The sequence below is a fragment of the Protopterus annectens genome, chromosome 4.part0, assembly GCF_019279795.1.
Source record: "Protopterus annectens isolate FY-2018-M chromosome 4.part0, PAN1.0, whole genome shotgun sequence".
Classification (NCBI taxonomy): domain Eukaryota; kingdom Metazoa; phylum Chordata; order Ceratodontiformes; family Protopteridae; genus Protopterus; species Protopterus annectens.
This window is the reverse complement of record NC_056733.1, coordinates 1,219,591,767-1,219,611,339: the sequence shown is the minus strand read 5'-3', so window position 1 is coordinate 1,219,611,339 and position 19,573 is coordinate 1,219,591,767. Positions and strand designations below refer to the sequence as shown.

Sequence of the window (19,573 nt, the reverse complement as noted above, 5' to 3'; positions counted from 1 at the left end):
TCTTGCAGTGCGGTGCCTGAAGCAGAAGCACTTCGCAAGTGCTGGTCGGCTGGGTCCTGAAATTTTTGTTTTTGAGTTTCAGACCTGAAATCTTCTAAAAGATAAGTACCCCGTTGGGGATCCTTTTTTCTTGCTCTAACTGATGTTAGAAAAAATTAATAATTGTCTTGCTTGTGGAAAGCAAATACCTCATAAAGATTTTCATTCTTTCTGCGTCACCTGCGTAGGCCCAGACCACAATGTCCCTCGCTGTAGGTTTTGTGCCTTGTTCAACACCCGAACTATTCGTCATCGGGCTATTTTTGTAGCTAAATACCTTCGCTCTCAATCTTTGTACTCCAAAATGGCTTCATTAAGCCATCTGACTACCAATCTGAAAAAAACGTAAGGATAAAGAGAGAAACAGACTGCATAGGTCCAAAACTGCTCACGATGCTACCATTAAGCTAGTCACTAGTCCTCTGGTACTCGGTGAGGCGCTTTCGCAGCCCCCTGATACCCGCTTCTACAGATTCACAGGCTTCTACTGAGACCCTTTCGGAGTCCGGTATGCCGCAAGGTGGTGCTTCGACTATGGAACCTGCGGATGTCTCTACCTTCGATGGATCCGGAGCTGCTGTGCAGGCAACGACTTCTGAGGGTGTACTCAGGCCTACCGAGTCTCATATTAAACAGGCGACTTTGTTTCAAGTCAAAAATTCCGAATTCCTTAGGCCTAAAGTTCGCACTACGCCTAGGAAACAGATGACCAAAGTGCATTCTCAGGCCCACATGCCTCAAAAACAAATGATTAGAATGGCTGAAGATCTTGTTACTTTAATTAGGGGAAACCAACCTTCCCCCTCTAAGGGACCTAGAACTGATTTTCTTTCTGATTCTTCTGTTCAGGAATCTAATATCTCTGATGATCTTCATGTTTCACTGTTGAAGTCATTACATTTGGGTAATCTGCTGGCAGGTTGCCCTCAGTCGGCGTGATTAACAAAGTCTTGGGTCCTGCATCGGTTGCTGTCCCTTCTTCCATGACGTCAGGTAGTCAGGGGTATAAAACATGCAGTCGACGTCATTACATCAGTCTTTATTGCCATGTGGTGCCCGAAGCAGAAGCAGTTCACAAGTGCCGGCCAGCCAACTCCTGAAATTTTTGTTTTTGAGTTTCAGAACCGAAGTCTTCAACTTGAAGCTAAGTACCCCGCTTGGGAAACTTTTTCTTGCTCCTTACCAATGTCAGTAAAAGTTAATAATTGCATTACTTGTGGAAAGCAAATACCTCATAAAGATTTTCATTCGTACTGTATTCCTTGCCTAGGCCCTGACCACGACGTACCTTGCTGTCGGTTTTGTGCTTTTTTTAATCAGCGCACTATCCGTCTTCGGTACATTTTTGCCTGTAAATGTTTTGGTTCTCTGTTTAATTATCCAGAAATGTTGTCTGTTAGCCATCCGACTACCGGGATTCTGAAAAAATGCAAAGATAAAGACAGAGACAGGCCGCCGAGGTCCAAAACTGCCGACGACGCTTCCCCTAAGCTAGTCGCCAGTTTGCCAGTACTCAGTGAGGCGCTTTCGCAGGCCCTGATACTTGCTACTTCTGATTCGCAGGCCTCTACTGAGACCCATTCGGAGTCTGGTATGCTGCGAGATACTTCACCTATGGAACCTGCGGATGTCTCTACCTTGAATGGATCCGGAGCCGCTGTGCAGGCACCAGCTTCTGAGGGTGTATTCAGGCCTACAAACTTGCATATTAAATCGACACCGCCTTCATTACCAAGGCCTAAATCTCGATCCATGTCAAAAAACGACACCCAGGCCACATGTTCAGGCCCATATGCCTAAAATACAAATGATAAAAATGGCTGAAGATCTAATTACTCTAATCAGGGGTAGTCAACCCCCCCCCCCCCCCCAAGAGGCCTAGGGCTGAGCTTGATTGTGAATCTTCTGATCAGGATTCTGTTTCTTCTGACACTTCTAATTACCTGAATTTGTCCATACCTACTTAGGGGGATTCTGATGCAGAGGATTCCATTCCCTCTGCTTCTCCTCCTGAGGATTTTCTTTTGAGGAAACTTTACATACTTTAAGGGAGCATTTCTACTGGGAAAGCCAGGAATTTTCTGATTCAAAAAAGAGGCTTAGGGATTTCTTTCTTCTACCTCAGCATAGGCCTTTGGCTATACCTCCTGTACTAGACATTGTTGACTGTGTTCTCGGAATCCAGTTTGGCCCCTGATTCTCTGCCTCCAGCTCCTAGTAAACCTGACAGATACTACAGGGTTCTTGAGTACCGCAAGTTCCTTTTCAAAAATCCTGTTGCAGATCCATAGACCATTTCTCAGGGTCCCAGGGGCATTAAGGCTTCTACTGTTAAAAATCCTACCCATTCTGATAGAGACTCCATATGTTAAAATGTCAACAACATATTATTGGACTACTTAAACAGAAAATGATGTTGATTCCTGACTGTGTGGGAAATAAAGACTTACAGGATTGAATGCATTCTGCTGAACAAGTTGGAAAACATACTTTGCAATGTGGTTTTGATTCTTTAGAGGCCTCTTGCAGGGCTGCTGTTATACTGGGTCTGTGCGTAGAAGGCATGCTTGGCTTAAGGAGCAATCTTTGCCTGATCATGTTAAAGCTAAATTGCTGGCTGCTCCTTTAAATCAGGACCGCCTGTTTGGCAATAAGGCTGAAGACGTTCTTAAAAAGATGGAAGGTAAAGCTTAAATCTATGCAAACTGTTAAAGATTTTTTACAAGTGCAACCTCCAAGATTTAGTAGGCACTGGCCTACTAAAAATTGGTCCTTTCCAGCCCCTTCCAGATCCTCTCAAGCCAAACCCAGACAGAGCAAAAACTTCAGGTTGCAGTCCCAGGGGACTCTCAGAACTAAGCAGTGGGGGGCCTCCACTTCCAAATTTGGAAATAACAAGACAACCCCCCTATGGTAAACAGTCTCAATGACTTCCTTTTAAAATTCCCAAGCACTTATCTTTTGACCGCCTTTGGGGGCAAAGATTGTTCTTCATGCATAGAACTGGAAACTCATAACCCAGGACAAATGGGTTTTAAATATAGTGTCCCAGAGATACAGATTTCATTTCCACACATTGCCAACACCAAACGGGTGACCAGACCTGCCCCCAAATCAGTGGGCAGAGGCTGAAAAAGAAGTACTTTCCCTCTTACGCATGGGGGCTATTCAGCTGGTACCAGAAGAGGAAAAGGGTCAAGGTTTCTATTCCAGGCTTTTTCTGGTACCCAGAAAAGACAAATCATGGCGTCCAATCCTGGACCAGTCTACTCTAAACACCTTTCTGGAAATTCCAAAATTCAAGATGCTGACTCTTCACCAGTTACTTCCTATGCTAGGCAAAGATACCTGGTTGGCAACTCTAGATCTAAAAGAAGCATACCTGCACATCCCAATCAGGGAATCTTGCAGAAGATAACTATGCTTCAAAGCAGGCTACTTGCATTATCAGTTCTCTGCACTGCCCTTTGGCTTGTCTACTGCACCCAGGGTATTCACAAAGTGCCTGGCTCCAGTTATTGCCTTTTGCAGGCAAAGAAATATTCAAATATATCCATACCTGGACGATTGTCTAATTCAGGCAGAAAACCAGGGCATACTTTTAAATCATATGACATTTGTAAAAAGGGTTCTAACTTGTCTGGGGTACACCATAAACTAAAAGAAATCACAGCTGGTACCCTGTCAACAGATGACATTCCTGAGTGCAAGCTTGAATACAATTGCCCAGATGGCTTTCCTCATGCCAGAAAAGCAAAATCATTTGGTAACTTCAGACAAGTGGCCACAAAAACCCTGCTATCTGCAAGACAAATACTGCAAGCCTTGGGGTTCATGGCCTCCTGCATTCTTCTAATTCCATATGCAAGACTGCATATGAGGAAACTACGGTGGTATCTGCGGTGGTGGTGCTGCAGTAGCGTTGTCTCCTGACAGTAAGACGTTGTCCTGTTCGATTCTTAGCTAGAACGTCTTCTGTGCGGAGACTTGGGTGAATGGGCGTACCTTCGTTGAAGGTTGTGCGTCAGAGCTGGCAACTCAGCACATAAAAATCTACTGCCAATCATTAGCAGACCGGAGTTGCGCTGTGGCAACCCCTAACCGGGAAAAGCTGAAAGACACAACAGCAGCAGCAGTGGTATCTAAAAAGTCTATGGAGTCAACATTGTCACAGCCTGGAAACAATGATTCCTATCATTCCTTGCCTAAGCCTGGAGTTCCTATGCTGGGCAGAGGCCTACCACCAAAACAAGGGACTACCATTCACACTACCCCCTGCCGCCCAAACCCTAACTACAGATGCATCAGACTATGCATGGGGGGCTCACCTGGCAGGGAAGTGCATTCAGGGCAAATGGAACCCAAGTCAAATGCACCTGCATATCAATCAAAAAGAAATGTTAGCTGTACAGAATGCTCTGACAGCCTTCAAGGACTGCATTCTTCCAGGACAATTAATGGTAAAGACGGACAACACCACGGTTATGTGGTACATAAACAAGCAGGGGGGTGCACATTCCTATCCCCTCTGCAGACTAGCCATGGCATTGTGGAACACAGCCTTGAGCTACCAAGTGCACCTACAAGCTCAATTCCTGCCAGGAAAATTGAATACACTGGCAGACGGACTAAGCAGAAATCTCATGGACCCTCACAAGTGGAAACTGGAGCCACGGATTTTCAACATGTTGATAAGCGAATGGGGGAGCCCAAACATAGATCTATTTGCCTCCCCCCAGAACTACCAGTTGGACAAGTTTTGCACAAGGATTACCCACAAACAAGCCTGGAAAGTGGATGCTCTGTCCTTCAGCTGGAAAAACCTATCAGTCTACACCTTTCCCCCTCTGCCTCTGCTCTCCAAAGTTCTACTAAAAGTCAAACAGGACAAACCATGGATGATTTTGATTGCTCCAGATGGGTACCCCCTCCGCAGTGTGTCGCAAATGTCTCCATGGCACCTGCCTCAGATCCCTTCCCTGCTGTCTCAGCAGGAGAACCAAATTCTGCACCCTCAACTTCGAACATTGAACCTTGCAGCCTGGCTAATAACTTAAATTCACCCTTATCATCCCTCAGCAAACCTGTGATGGATGTCATCTTGGAGGCAAGGAGACCAAGTACTAGAAAATTTTATGCTGACAAATGGAAAAGATTCTGTGCCTGGAAACAATCTTTAGGGATGAGCACAGCAGCGCCCAATTTACCTCAGATTTTGCAATACTTAACTGAGATGCTTCACAACCGCTTGTCTTTTTCCTCCATTAAAATCCACGCCTCAGCTATTTCAGCTCACTATAACACAGAACTACCCCTCTTCTCTCATTTTCTGCTCAAGCAGCATCTCAGAGGGGAAAAAAACTTGAGGCCACCCAGGAGAGCTCCTACCCCTGCCTGGGACCTTAACTTTGTTTTGGAGAAAATCACTGTACCTCCTTTCGAGCCAGCTGCTACTGCAGACTTAGGTTCATAGGTTTATACTAGGCTATCTGCCCTAAGGCATTTATAAGCCTAGCCCAAAGTTTTGTGGCTTACGCCACGCCTTGTATGAAAAAATACTGTGCCCATTAGTTTGTTGTGCCTCTGTCCAGCAGTGACACAGAGATGATTCCCGGGGTAAACCCTACAATCTCCCATCCACAGGTCAAGATTTCTCTTGAACAGAGCCAGCGAGGTGCTCTGCCTCACATGGGCCGGGATTTTATTCCACAGCATAGGGAAGTCCCTGAGTGATAAATCTATCCCTCCAGCACGTCCTATTTATATCCGTGCTAAGGTTTAAGTCGCTTGCTCTAGTGGTTTTGGTGGATTTGGATTTTTTGAGGTGGAGCATGTCCATTAATTCCGGGTTGGACATGGCCTTGTATGTCAGGCACATGTCACCTCTGAGCAGACGGTATGCGACTGAATAGAGCTGGAGTTTCTTCAATCTGGCAGCATATGACAGATTTTGGAGTCCCTTTATCCTTTTGGTGAGGAACTTTTGGGGTCTCTCCAATTGCTGCAGATGTCGGGTGAGATACATCCCGAATGGGGCATTGTACTCGATCATTGGTCTGATAAGTGAAGAGTACAGGGGAACAATGACCTCACTAGATCTGGATGTGAATCCCTTCATGATCAGGTGGGCAATGTAGAAGGTCTTTCTAACCACTTTAGCAATGTGAGTGTCAAAAGAAAGGCCACTGTCAACCTGGGTCCCCAGGTCCCTGATAACCTCTTCTGTGCTTAGTGGATTGCCACCTATATGGTAGCTTGGGGTTACCTTGTTTTTCCCGAAGGGTATGACTTTACATTTTTTGGCGTTTAACTTCAGGCCATGGCTCTGGCACCAGCTATCTGTTTACGTGAGTCCCTTCTGAAGGATATCCGTGTCCGATGCACTTCCCACTGTGGCGCCCAGTTTGCAGTCGTCTGCAAACTTTGTCAGCCAAAGTCCTCCCATGTTGGCCTGTACTTCTGAGAAGTAGATGCCGAACAATAGGGGGCCAAGGACCGAGCCCTGTGGGACACCACTTGTGACCGGCTTGGAGTCTGACATAGCGCCAGCAACTCTAACCCTGTGGGTTCTGTCCTTAAGCCAGTTTGCAACCCATCTTGTGACATATGGGTTTACATTTAAGCTGGTAAGTTTTTCTACAATACCCGAGTGGGGTATTGTGTCGAAGGCCTTTGCAAGGTCAAGGTAGGCTGTATGGACTGCCTTTCCCTCATCAATGGCCTTGGTGACTGTTTCGAAGAAGTCGACCAAGTTCAAAAGGCATGATCTGCCCTTGACGAAGCCAAACTGGGTCGGGTCCAATGTCTACTAGTCCCCTGTATCTTTGTTTATGAGCTCCAGTATGATCCTCTCCATAGCTTTGCAGACTAGACTTGTTAAGCTTATGGGGCGGTAATTACCAGGGTCTGTAGAGGCACCGCCTTTGTGGAGTGGGACCACAGTTGCCGTATGCCACTCCTTGGGCACGTATCCTGTGGTAAGGCTGAGATTAAACAGCTGCCTTATGTATGGGTTTAATTCCTCATGTAGCTCGTGTAGCACACAGCCGGGGACACCATCCGGTCCCATTGATGCTGTGTTTTTAGCTTTAGAGAGAGCAGCTTTCACCTGCGCATTTGAGATGTCTGGGAGGCTACACTCTTCTGGGATAGTTATCTCTCCTTTGGGGGGGGGGGGGTGAAGTTTGCACTGAACCTGTCTGCCAGTATGTTGGCAATGTCTGTGGGTTCAGTGATTTTTGTATCATTTTGGACTAATTCTGAGCATATCTGGGAGTTTCCACCCATGTTCCTAACATAGCTGAAAAAGGCCTTATGATTGTCCTTTGAATCCATGGCAATTTTTCTCTCAAAATTGGCCTCAGTTGATTTTGAGTGCTCGTATTTTTTCACTAATAATGATCAGGGGTGACTTCCCTTTTATGGATTTTGTTCTAAAATTCTTTCCTGGAAAACAGCCTTCCTTTTAGCAGTCACTTCAGCTAGAAGGATATCTGAATTTTACAGGCCCTTATGGCAGTGGATCCTTTCATCATTTTTCATGCGGGCAGGGTATCTCTCAGGACCAATCCATCCTTCATGCCCAAGGTGGTTTCCAGTGTGGCTCTTAATCAGTCCATTCATTTGCCAACCTTCTTCCCCAATCCACAGAACAAAGGGGAACGGATTATGAATTCCTTGGATGTGCACAGACAACTAAGATTCTACTTGGACAGGACTAAATCTCAAAGAAAATCTGAACAATTGCTGGTAGTATTTGCTGCAGGGGCAGAGGGGAAAGCTATTTCAAAACGAGCCATTTCTAAATGGATAAGCCATTGCATTCATTTCTGCTATAAGCACCATGGAAAACCTATCCCCCAGGGGATCAGATCTCACTCCACCAGGGCTGCATCTACTTCTGCAGCCTTTCTCAGAGGTGTTCCTACCAAGGATATCCTAGAAGCTGCTACCTGGAGTGTTGTACATACTTTCACCAAGCACAGTCATTTACCAATTTTCTCTAAATCCAGAGCTGGCTTTGCCACTGCTGTCTTGCAGAGCCTTATAGCTGGCCCTAATGCTGTATAAACTCCTCCTCCCAACCATAGCTTTGGGAATCTACCCAAATGTAATGACTGCAACAGTGAAACATGAAGGAACATAGTACAGATGTTCTTCTTGTTTCACTGTTGCAGTCATTATGATTGGGTTATCCTGCTGGCAGGTTGCCCTCAGTCGGCCTGAATTCCATAGTCTTGGTCCGGCGTCGGTTGCTGTCGCCTCTTCCCTGACATCAGGGGTATAAAAGATGCAGCCGATGCCATTTTCTTCAGTATTTCTTGCCGCGCGGTGCCCGAAGCAGAAGCAGTTTGCAAGTGCCGGTCGGCCGACTCCTGAGATTTTCGTGTTCGAATTTCAGATCCAAAGTCTTCATTAAAAGCTAAGTACCCCGTTGGGGAAACTTTTTTCTTGCTCCAGACCGATGTCAGAAAAAGTTAATAATTGTATTTCTTGTGGGAAGCAAATACCTCATAAGGGCTTTCATTCTTACTGTATTCCTTGCCTAGGCCCAGACCACGACGTTGCTAGTTGTCGGTTTTGTGCTAGGTTTAACCAACGCACTAAGTGTCGGTACGATTTTTCTTTTTGTTATTTTGGCCAAAGATTTAATTATACAATGTTGTCGGATAGCTATCCGACTACCGGAGTTTACAAGAAAAGCAAAGGTAAAGACAGGCAACCAAGGTCCAAAACCGACAACAAGGCTTCTTCTAAGCCCTTCGCCAGTTCTCAGTGAGGCACTTTCGCAGTCCGTGACGCCCGCTACTTTAGAGCCGCAGGCCGCTTCTGACTCCCACGTGGAGCCAACTAGGCCGCTGGAAACTCAAGGTATTGGACCCTGGGAGACAATTCCCTCAGATGGGTCCGGAGCCACTGAGCAGGCATTGGCTTCTGAGGGTGTATTCAGACCTACGCAATTATACATTAAAACGACTTCAGCTTCAAAGGCAAAGACTAAAACTCCTTTAAAGACAAAGAAACAAGTACAACAACCTTATGGACAGACCTCCATGCCCAAAAAACAGATGCTCAAAATGGCCGAAGACTTAATTTCTTTGATCACGGGTTCCCATCCCCCTCCTGATAAGAGGCCTAGGCAAGAGACAGACTATGAATCTTCAGATCAGGTTTCCATTTCATCTGATTCCTCTTCTGATCAGGAATACTCCCTTCCTCCCTATGAGGATTCTGATGCTGAAGAATCTATCCCTTCAGCCTCTCCTCCCGAGGACCACTCCTTTGGGGAAACCTTGCATACCATGAGGGAGCATTTCCACTGGGAGAGCCAAGATTTTTCAGAATCTATGAAAAGGCTCAGAGACTTCTTTTTACTACCACAACACAGGCCCCTAGCTATTCCACCTGTGTTAGACATTGTAGATGATGTGTTCTCAGAGTCTAGTCTGACTCCTGATTCCTTATCTCCAGCTCCTGTTAAGCTGGACAGATACTACAGGGTTCCTGATTCTCATAAATTCCTTTTCAAAAACCCTGCTGCAGACCCCGAAACTCTCTCTCAGGGTCCCAAAGGGGTCAAGGCTTCCACTGCAAAGAACCCTACCCCCTCTGACAGAGATTCTAGGGCTCTGGACAGATGGGGAAAAAAGATTTACACTTCTGCTACCTTGGTTATAAGGGCCTTAAATTGCCAGTTTCATATGCTCAAATATCAGCAATATATCATGTCACTGCTTAAACAGAAAATTATGGTAAATTCTGAATGTGCAGAAAACAAAGAAATGCAGGATTTATTGCATGCATCTGAACAAGTTGGAAAGCATACTTTGCAATGTGGTTTTGATTCTCTGGAGGCATCTTGCAGGGCTGCTGTTATGGGTTCTGTCATTAAGAGTCATGCTTGGGTAAAGGAACAAAATCTGCCTGATCATGTCAAAGCAAAATTATTGGATGCTCCATTACAGCATGATACCTTGTTTGGTGTTAAGGCAGAAGAGGTGTTAAAGAAAATGGAGGACAAAGCGAAATCTATGCTAACGGTCAAGGATTTCTTACAGGTACAGCCTCCAAGATTTAGCAGACACTGGCCTGCAAAGAATTGATACTTTCCAGTGTCAGACAGGCCACAAAGGGGCAGATCCAGGCGCCATAGAGGCAGATCCCAGCCCCAAGGCTTGTACAGGTCTAAACAATGGGGTGCTTCTACCTCCAAAAGTGGAGAAGACAAATCACAGCCGTACAGGAAACAGTCCCAATGACTTCCCCCTGCCTGCGCCAAGCACTTATCTTCTGACAGCACCTTTAAGGGGAATACTAGCACTTTTTTCTCAAAATTGGCACATTGTAACCCAGGACAAATGGGTCCTAGACATAAGTGTCACAAGGCTACAAGTTTCACTTCCATACCCTGCCAAGGGGAAACTGTTTGCCAGATCTGCCAAAAAATCAATGGGCAGAGGCACAAAAACAAGTCTCATCTCTCATGGACATGGGGGCTATTCAACAAATACCACAGCAAGAAAAGGGACAAGGGTTTTACTCAAGACTATTCTTGGCACCAAGAAAGGACAAGGCCTGGAGACCAATACTGGACCTATCTATTCTAAACACATACCTGGATATACCAAAATTCAAAATGTTGACTTTACAGCAGCTTTTCCCATGCTGGGCACGAAGGCTTGGCTTGTGACTTTAGACCTAAAAGAGGCATACCTGCATGTCCCAATCAGACAAACATGCAGAAGATACCTCAGATTCAAAGCAGGCTCAATGCACTACCAATTCTCTGCACTGCCCTTTGGCTCATCTACTGCGCCCAGGGTCTTCACAAAGTGCCTGGCACCAGTAATTGTATTCTGCCGACAAACAGGAATACAAATATATCCTTACTTGGACGACTGCCTCATTCAAGCAGAGAACAAGGACATTCTGCTACAGCACCTGGCGTTTGTAAAGAGATTTTTAACATGCCTAGGGTACACAGTCAACGAAAAGAAATCAAAACTAGTACCCTCTCAAGAGATAATATTCCTGGGTGCAAGCTTAAATACAACTGCCCAGATGGCTTATCTTACGCCAGACAAACAAAGGCAACTGACTACCTGTTTCAAAATGTTGGCAACAAAGGCCCAGTTATCTGCAAGAAAAATTCTGCAGGCTTTGGGCTTCATGGCATCCTGCATCCTACTAATTTCATACGCAAGACTGCATATGAGGAAACTTCAATGGCATCTAAAAAGTATTTTGACTCAACATTGCCACAGCCTGGAAACAAGGTTTACTCTCATTACCTGCCTGCAACAAGAATTTCAATGGTGGGCGAAGGCTTGTCACTAGAACAAGGGACAGCCGTTCACTTTAACCCCAGCCAGGCAGACATTAAGAACGGATGCATCAGGATGTCCTTCAAGGATGCATCTGCAGTCCTTACAAATGGGTTGTCCTGTCGTCAGGCAGCCCTTCGGTCGGCCAGATTCCAAAGTCTGGGTCTGGCCTCGGCTGATGTCGCACTTCACCCGACGTCATAGCTGCAGTTCTTCGGGTATAAAGGTATCAGCCGACGCCATTTTCCTCTGTCTTTCTTGCCGCGTGGCGCCCGAAGCAGAAGCTGTTCGCAAGTGCTGGTCGGTCAGAACCAGAGATTACTACTACCGAAGACTTCTAAAAAGCTAAGTACCCCGTTGGGGACTCTTTCTTGCCTCAGCCGATGTCAGAAAAAGTGAATAACTGTTTAACTTGTGGGAAACAAATACCTCATAAAGATTTCCACTCTTACTGCCTACCTTGTTTAGGCCCAGACCACGACGTAGCAGCTTGTCTAGCCTGTGCTTCTTTCATCCGACGGACGCTTAGACGTCGGTCGGAATTTGCTGAGGAGTTTTTTGGCTCCGCTTTTGCTTACATTATGCCGTCGGAAACTCCGACTACGCAAATATCTAAAAAGCGCAAGGAAAAGGACCGACACTCGTGGTCCGCGGTTTCGGCCGAAACCGTGGTTAAGTCAACCGCGAGTGTCTCTGTTTCGGCTGAAACAGAGTCCACGGTTCTTCCTTCGGCCGAAAGCTTACCTCCTATCGAGGCCTCATCCAGCATAGCTGAATCTGCTACTGAAATCCCACCTGCTCCTGCAGGTTCACAGGATTTATCTGATACTATTCCTTTAGATATTTCTACTCCTGCACGTGGAGCTGCTAGGCCCCCTGCATCCATGTCGATTAAGGCTTTTGCCAGGGCTAAAGCAGCAAAATCTACCAAAACGGTGCCTGCTAAGACCCCCTCTCACAGGCCTACCTCTAGTTCTCAAATGCTTAGTCTAGCAGAGGATCTCATTTCTTTGATCCGGGGATCCCAACCCCACCCAGACAGGGCCTCTCACCCACCTCCAGAGAAGAGGCCTAGAGCAGAGCCCCCTGAGCCACTTTCTTCAGATGACTCCTCTGATGATTCAGATAATACAAACCCTCCAGAGGGCCCTTTTTCTCCTTATGAGGACTCTGATGCAGAAGAGTCCATTCCTTCTGCCTCTCCGCCTGAGGAATTTTCTTTTGGGGAAACCTTGCATGCTATGAGGGAACAATTTCAATGGCAGGGCCAGGATTTTTCAGACTCTAGGAAAAGGCTTAGAACCTTTTTGCATTTGCCACAGCATAGGCCTTTAGCCATTCCTCCAGTACTTACTGTTGTGGATGATGCTGTGTGTGTCCACTAAGCCCCAACCCCATAAATCGTCGGGGATACCATCCAAACTTAAAAGAAAATACTGTCAAAATATCCTCCAACTTTGACTAACTGGACCCAGCTATTCTCCTATATAAGTGTCTCTGCCCTCCTGGAAGACCAGAACTGTGTCCACTAAGCCCCAACCCCATAAATGATACCATCCAAAGTTAAAAGAAAATACTGTCAAAATATCCTCCAACTTTGACTAACTGGACCCAGCTATTCTCCTATATAAGTGTCTCTGCCTCCTGGAAGACCAGAACTGTGTCCACTAAGCCCCAACCCCATAAATCGTCGATACCATCCAAACTTAAAAGAAAATACTGTCTGTTTGTACTACATGTTTAATCCTACACTTCTCAACTGTGTGCCTAGTCTACCTACTTGCCCAGGACTGCCAACAGCCAACAGGAGCAGTCGCCATCAACTATTTGACCAGACTCTCATTCTTTGCAGTGCCATCACTACCATTGTTATTCCCATCTCCTATTCTTTAATACTACTTTTCCTTCCCATTCCCTTTTTTACCCCTTCCTTTACCTCCATACAACTGAATCTAAACCTTTCACCACTAGGTGGCACCCTTCTACTTCTATGTTTTCCTCCCTTTCTGCTCTTTGCCACACTTGCTGGTTACACTGATCTCTACCTGTATCTTTTACTCTTAGTTACACTTTTCTTTTCCCCTGGCCCTCGCCAAACCACCCTCCTATTCCTACTTGTCTACTATAATCTGCCTTATCACCTACCCCATAGTTCCTACTATTTACATTACCTGTTTAAACTTACCTACTGTTATTCTACTTTACTGATTGTTTTCTTCTGAGCCATTATCTACTCCTTTGTTTCTTGCTGCTACTCTTATCATATCTCCCTATGGCTCTTTTCCTACATTTCCACCCTCTACCTCCCCGCCCACCCCCTCCACACTCCCACTTTATCAGGCCACGCCCCCAGTCTAGATACTATTCTCGCTCTGGCTTACTTACGGCCTATCACCTATGCCTGTGGCCTTCTCCCTCACCCTATCACAAGAATTCTAGGAAACCTTATAAATATTCCCCACATCCCAGGGCGCCATCTTTCTTCCAATTATCAGCTGGCTGGTTAACTAGGTAAGCTCCATGTTATCACTGTGTTTTGATCTACTCCTGTATTTAACTTTATGTTACAGAATAGTTTCCTATGCTGTTCAATATTAGATGTGTTTGTCAATAACGCACACCAAGGTAGCGCTTTTGTTTGCCTGTGCCTTCATGTATGAATAAGGCTGTATCAATGGTTACACTTATATGATACTGAGCTTAGTGTGTTAACATATTAATCCTTTCCTGCTTAGATAATAGCGTTAATAGCGTTACAACCAAAGCAGCTTTTTTTTTTCTGCCTTAATGTATGAATAAGGCTGTATCAATGGTTACACTTATATGATACTGAGCTTAGTGTTTTTACAATCTGCTAACATATTAATCCTTCCTGCTTAGAACTGTTGACTATCTGGTCACGGAAGTGCCTCAGTTTGTTAAGCGAACATCTAGCCATATCGCTCATCTGTGAAGACTGGCCTCTATACTTTATATTCAGATAGTAATGCTAGCCTGGTTGACTCTGTTAATAGTCATTTTAAGCATTGTTTCTGGTCTCAACCAACATGTGGTGTAGCTTTATGGAGAAGCGCTAACACCCTCATACTATCTTTAAATTTAGCGACTGCACATGATAACCGGTTTTCTAACCACACTAAATTATACCTTTTGTAAATATAACATTCCTATAGACATTTACTTAATCTAGAAGGCTCTCTATCTGCGTCACGCACCTTACAATTTTGTTATTTAGCTTAAATGCCTCTACAACGGTTGCTTTACAATTATACGCGCTTCACACTTTGTTATTTAACTTAAAGCCTCTATAACAGCATATAGTGCTCCAACTCTTTGCCCGTCTGCTTTTAAACTTATTTCTCGGCTATATAACAGTGGCGCGACATATGGTAATCCTGTACATTTAAATATAAAATACTAAAAGGGTTAGTCTATGGTATATCGTTAGCCACTATATCCGAGCAGATTGTGATTTCTTCTTTTAACCTACAAATATACTAAGCGTTTGCACAAATATGTTAACATATTGAATTATATTTCTAACGAATACCTTTTGTTAACATACTACTCACTATAGAGTTTGTATAATTTAATAGCCTCCACAACAGAGAGGAGCTCTACAGCTTTGCTGTCCTACCTTCGCCTTGCTTCTTTGAGCTACAAATTCTGTGGTGGTGAGACCCTTGGTTAGGCCACATTTTATTGACACATTCTGCAAGGGTATGAAGAATTGGTTTAAGCTAGTGAAATAGTATAGATCGTGGGTTTTATGTTTTAGCTATATCCACTTCAAGTGACTGTATCTTACTGTTGTTACTATGATTTATAAATGAATTGTATCAGCTGTTTTACTATTAGAGAATTCAAGTTTAAATATAACAGTGTTTAGTACTCCTTTTTAATTTAAACTTTTGTAGAAGTTTATTAGTGCTCTCTTGTTCTTTCCTCACTGTCTTCCTCTCTCCCCCAGATATCCTCCAACTTTGACTAACTGGACCCAGCTATTCTCCTATATAAGTGTCTCTGCCCTCCTGGAAGACCAGAACTGTGTCCACTAAGCCCCAACCCCATAAATCGGGATACCATCCAAACTTAAAAGAAAATACTGTCAAAGTATGTTTGTACTACATGTTTAATCCTACACTTCTCAACTGTGTGCCTAGTCTACCTACTTGCCCAGGACTGCCAGCAGCCAACAGCACCAGTCCCCATCAACTATTTGACCAGACCCTCATTCTTTGCACTGCCATCACTACCATTGTTATTCCCATCTCCTATCCTTTAATACTACTTTTCCTTCCCATTCCTTTTTTACCCTTCCTTTACCTCCATACAACTGAATCTAAACCTTTCACCACTAGGTGGCACCCTTCTACTTCTATGTTTTCCTCCCTTTCTGCTTTTGCCACACTTGCTGGTTACACTGATCTCTACCTGTATCTTTTACTCTCTTAGTTACACTTTTCTTTACCCTCCTATTCCTGCTTGTCTACTATAATCTGCCTTATCACCTACCCCATAGTTCCTACTATTTACATTACCTGTTTAAACTTACCTACTGTTATTCTACTTTACTGATTGTTTTCTTCTGTGTCATTATCTACTCCTTTGTTTCTTCCGCTCCGTTAAGCCCCTCCTCACTCCCTCCCCCTCCCCTCCCCAAATCCCCCCACCCTAGTGCCTCTAGCTATATCCCTCTTGTAACCACACCCACTTCCTCCCTACACCAATCACCCACAACTCCCTAGACACACCCCCATCAGCATATCATCCTACTGTAACCACACCTACAGCTAACCCAAAATAATACACTTCTTTTTCTAAACTCACACCCCTAGCACTAATCCTACTCTTTACTCCACCCAACCCTGTTGGTCTTTCCTTATCCACTGCAGTATAAACTCACAAAACACATAAGACAACCAAAGCACGTAACACCAAGTAACATTTTAGTCATGGCTTTAAACTCTATCTCTATTTTACTATTACTATCTCTTAAACTATCATATCTTTATTACCTCACCCAGCCTCCTACTTCTTATCATTCACAACTTTATCACACAACCTACCACCTGAACTCACCTCTCACCCTTAAACTCTCCTATTTCTCCCCATCTCTACCCAATAACACAACTTCTAACCTTCTCATTCAAAGTTTTCCCCACACTGAGAAACCCCATCCCTATAGTAGCTAAAGACCCTCTGACCATCACTACATATCTTAATCGCTTCCTCACTCTACTCAGTTTCCTTTCTAACCCAACCTCTCATCTCATCACCAGCCTTTTATCTGGTGACATCCATCCCAACCCTGGCCCCTCCACCTCTTCCTCCTCAAACAGGCCAATATTATTTACTTCTCTAAACTCACAAAGTATTGTCAATAAAGTCCCTACCCTTCACGCATGGCTTATGTACAACAAACCTGACATACTATCTATTTCAGAAACATGGTTAAAACCTCTATAAAGGATTCTGAAATTACTCCACCTAGCTATTCAATCCTTAGAAAAGACAGGACCCAAAAAGGTGGTGGAGTTGCTCTCATATTCTTCTTCCTTACTAGTTACCCCTATAACAAACCCACTCCAAAATTTAACAATGCTGAAGTAACAAGTTACCGAGCACATACACATGTGTCTAGCAACCCTTTACATCCCCAGGGACAATATTTCAACACTTGAAAACATCCTCTCATGGCTCTCTAACAATATCAGCAATGAAACCATAATCTTAGGAGATGTAAACATCAACTGGGCCTCCATCCAGTCTTCAACCAACCCTCTTAACATCAACCTATTTAAGTTTTCCCAGCTAATCAATACAATAACACACCCATCAACAAACCCCTCCTGTGGCACCATCCTTGACTGGATTCTAGTGTCACATCCCCACTATTTCTCAGACAGTGGTACTCTTCCAGACCCTCTTGGTGATCATTTGCCTACTTTCACCTTGCATCTCTTACCGAACCCATAATTTCATCACTACAAAACTTCAACCCATCAACCTTCATATATTCTCTAAAAGCAGTAAATTGGAACAATCTAAAGACACTACCTTTAGAAGACGAGTTGCTCACTTCAACTTAACCTTCTTAGAAATACTTGATTCCCAAGCTCCTCTAAGAACAAAAGAATAAAACAAATTCTGCCCCTGGTTAACCAAAACCACACTATCAATCATGCCTTAGAGACAAAGCCTGGGGACTCTATCTGAGAAATAAGACCCCAGAACAACATATTGCTTACAAAACCCTTAATAAAGTAAAAGCTTATAATCTCTGACAGACAAAATACTTCTTCACACTCCAAAACAACAATAAAACTAACCCACAAAAGTTTTGGAAGGAATCTCTACCTCCTAAACCCCAGCAAACCACACACCCCAACCCCAGACCCAAATATCCCAGACCTAGATCTAGCTACACAGTTCAACTCCTTTTTCATCGACTCTATTAGCAAACTCACATCCTCCTTCACACCCTCCTCATTACCTAATACACCCCAATCTCTCCCACAAACAACCCTCCATCATCACCACTTCCTCCTCACTCTCATCTTCTCAAATTCCATCTTCCACCTCTTCCACTACTCTAACTCCTCTTCACCCATATCTTCCTCAAATTCTCTCTCCCAACTCTTCTCTATTCCCATTTAAACCTATTCCCACTTCCACCATAAAGAAACTCCTTCAGAAACTGAAGCCGTACCAATGCTCCTGACAACATTCCTCTTACTTCCTAAGTATAGCCGAGAAGCTACTGCCTATCCCATCAGCATTCTAATCAACCGCTCCATCCAAGAATGCACAGTGCCCTACTATGGAAGCAAGCCTTCATCATCCCCTCCACAAAGGAGGCAACAATTGCAACATCAATAACTTCCGTCCTATTGCTATCCTGTCATATCTAAACTTCTGGAAAAGTGTATCCAGCTTCAACTCCTACCACATCTCTTAGATAACAACCTTTTAACCCCTACACAACACGGTTCAGGCCAAATCATAGCACTATGACAGCCCTCCTGTCCTTTCTTGAGACTGTTAATACAGCACGAGACTCGGTCACATTGTTTCCACCTTACTACTAGACCTCTCCAAGGCCTTCACACTATTTCACAGCCTGCTCCTATCCAAACTGTCAGAACTTAATCTCTCTCCCTCCTCCATAAATTGGTTCTCCAGTTATTTATCAAACAGATACCAAGCTGTAAAATGGAAGAAAGCCACTTCCTCCTTCCTGGAGTTCCCCAAGGATCTATTCTTGGTCCCCTCCTCTTTAATATATTTATAAACGACTTCCATAAATCTATCCCATTTGCAAACATCATCCAATATGCAGACGATTCCACCATTATCTGCTCTGCCACCTCCCCCTCTCTGCTCCAAAACTTACTCAAGAAGCTTTCTCAATTACTGAGCATTGGATGAAAATAAATCACTTAGCACTCAATGCCTCCAAAACAAAACTAATGGTATTTACCCCCTCCAAATCTACTTCTTCGATATAAACTCTTTCTCAATTACCAGCCAAAACAACTCACCCTTGGAACTGGTATCTGAAACTAAGCTACTAGGTGTTCTAATTGACAATCAGCTTAAATTCAACTCCCATCTACAACTAAATATTAAGAAAACTCATCAAAACTAGGTATGCTCTACCGCAAAATCAGTATCTTACTAGATCATCCAAAATCACTCGCTTCCTCCTTTCTCATCCCTCTTCTTTGGGCTCCACTACTGACTAATCTTCAGACCTCTCTAAAAGCCAGCTTTCCTCCTGCTATAACAAAATTGCCAAATTCAAATAGCCATAGGTCCTCCACCCACCACTGTTCCTCTCTCCATAAACTAAATTGGCTCGAACTACCTAATCATCTTATCTTTATACAGCTGACTTTAGCTCATAAGCTCATTCTTAACCCCTCTCTTTGTCCCTCCTGTCTTCTGCCTTCAAAATGCACCTACCAAATAGAGTCTTAAGGTCCAACAATCAAAATCTACTCAAAGTTCATAAACCATCTTATCCCCCAGGTAAACAGTTATTATCCTCTAACCTGTCCCGTCTCTGGAACTCACTCCCACCATCCATTGTACCACCTCTAATCACTACATATTCAAAAACTCCCTCCATACACATCTCAGGTCCCAATGGGATTGTTCCTGCTCCCACCCCTCATAAATATTGGCATCCAACCTCCTCTATGCCT

At 44.2% G+C, this 19,573-nt stretch overlaps 1 protein-coding gene across 1 annotated transcript in view; it reads left to right on the top strand.

Moving 5' to 3' along the window:
- TCERG1 (transcription elongation regulator 1) overlaps positions 1-19,573 on the top strand; it is a 2,274,660-nt gene that overhangs the window by 1,289,837 nt on the left and 965,250 nt on the right. The gene's annotated exons all lie outside the window — the stretch shown is intronic.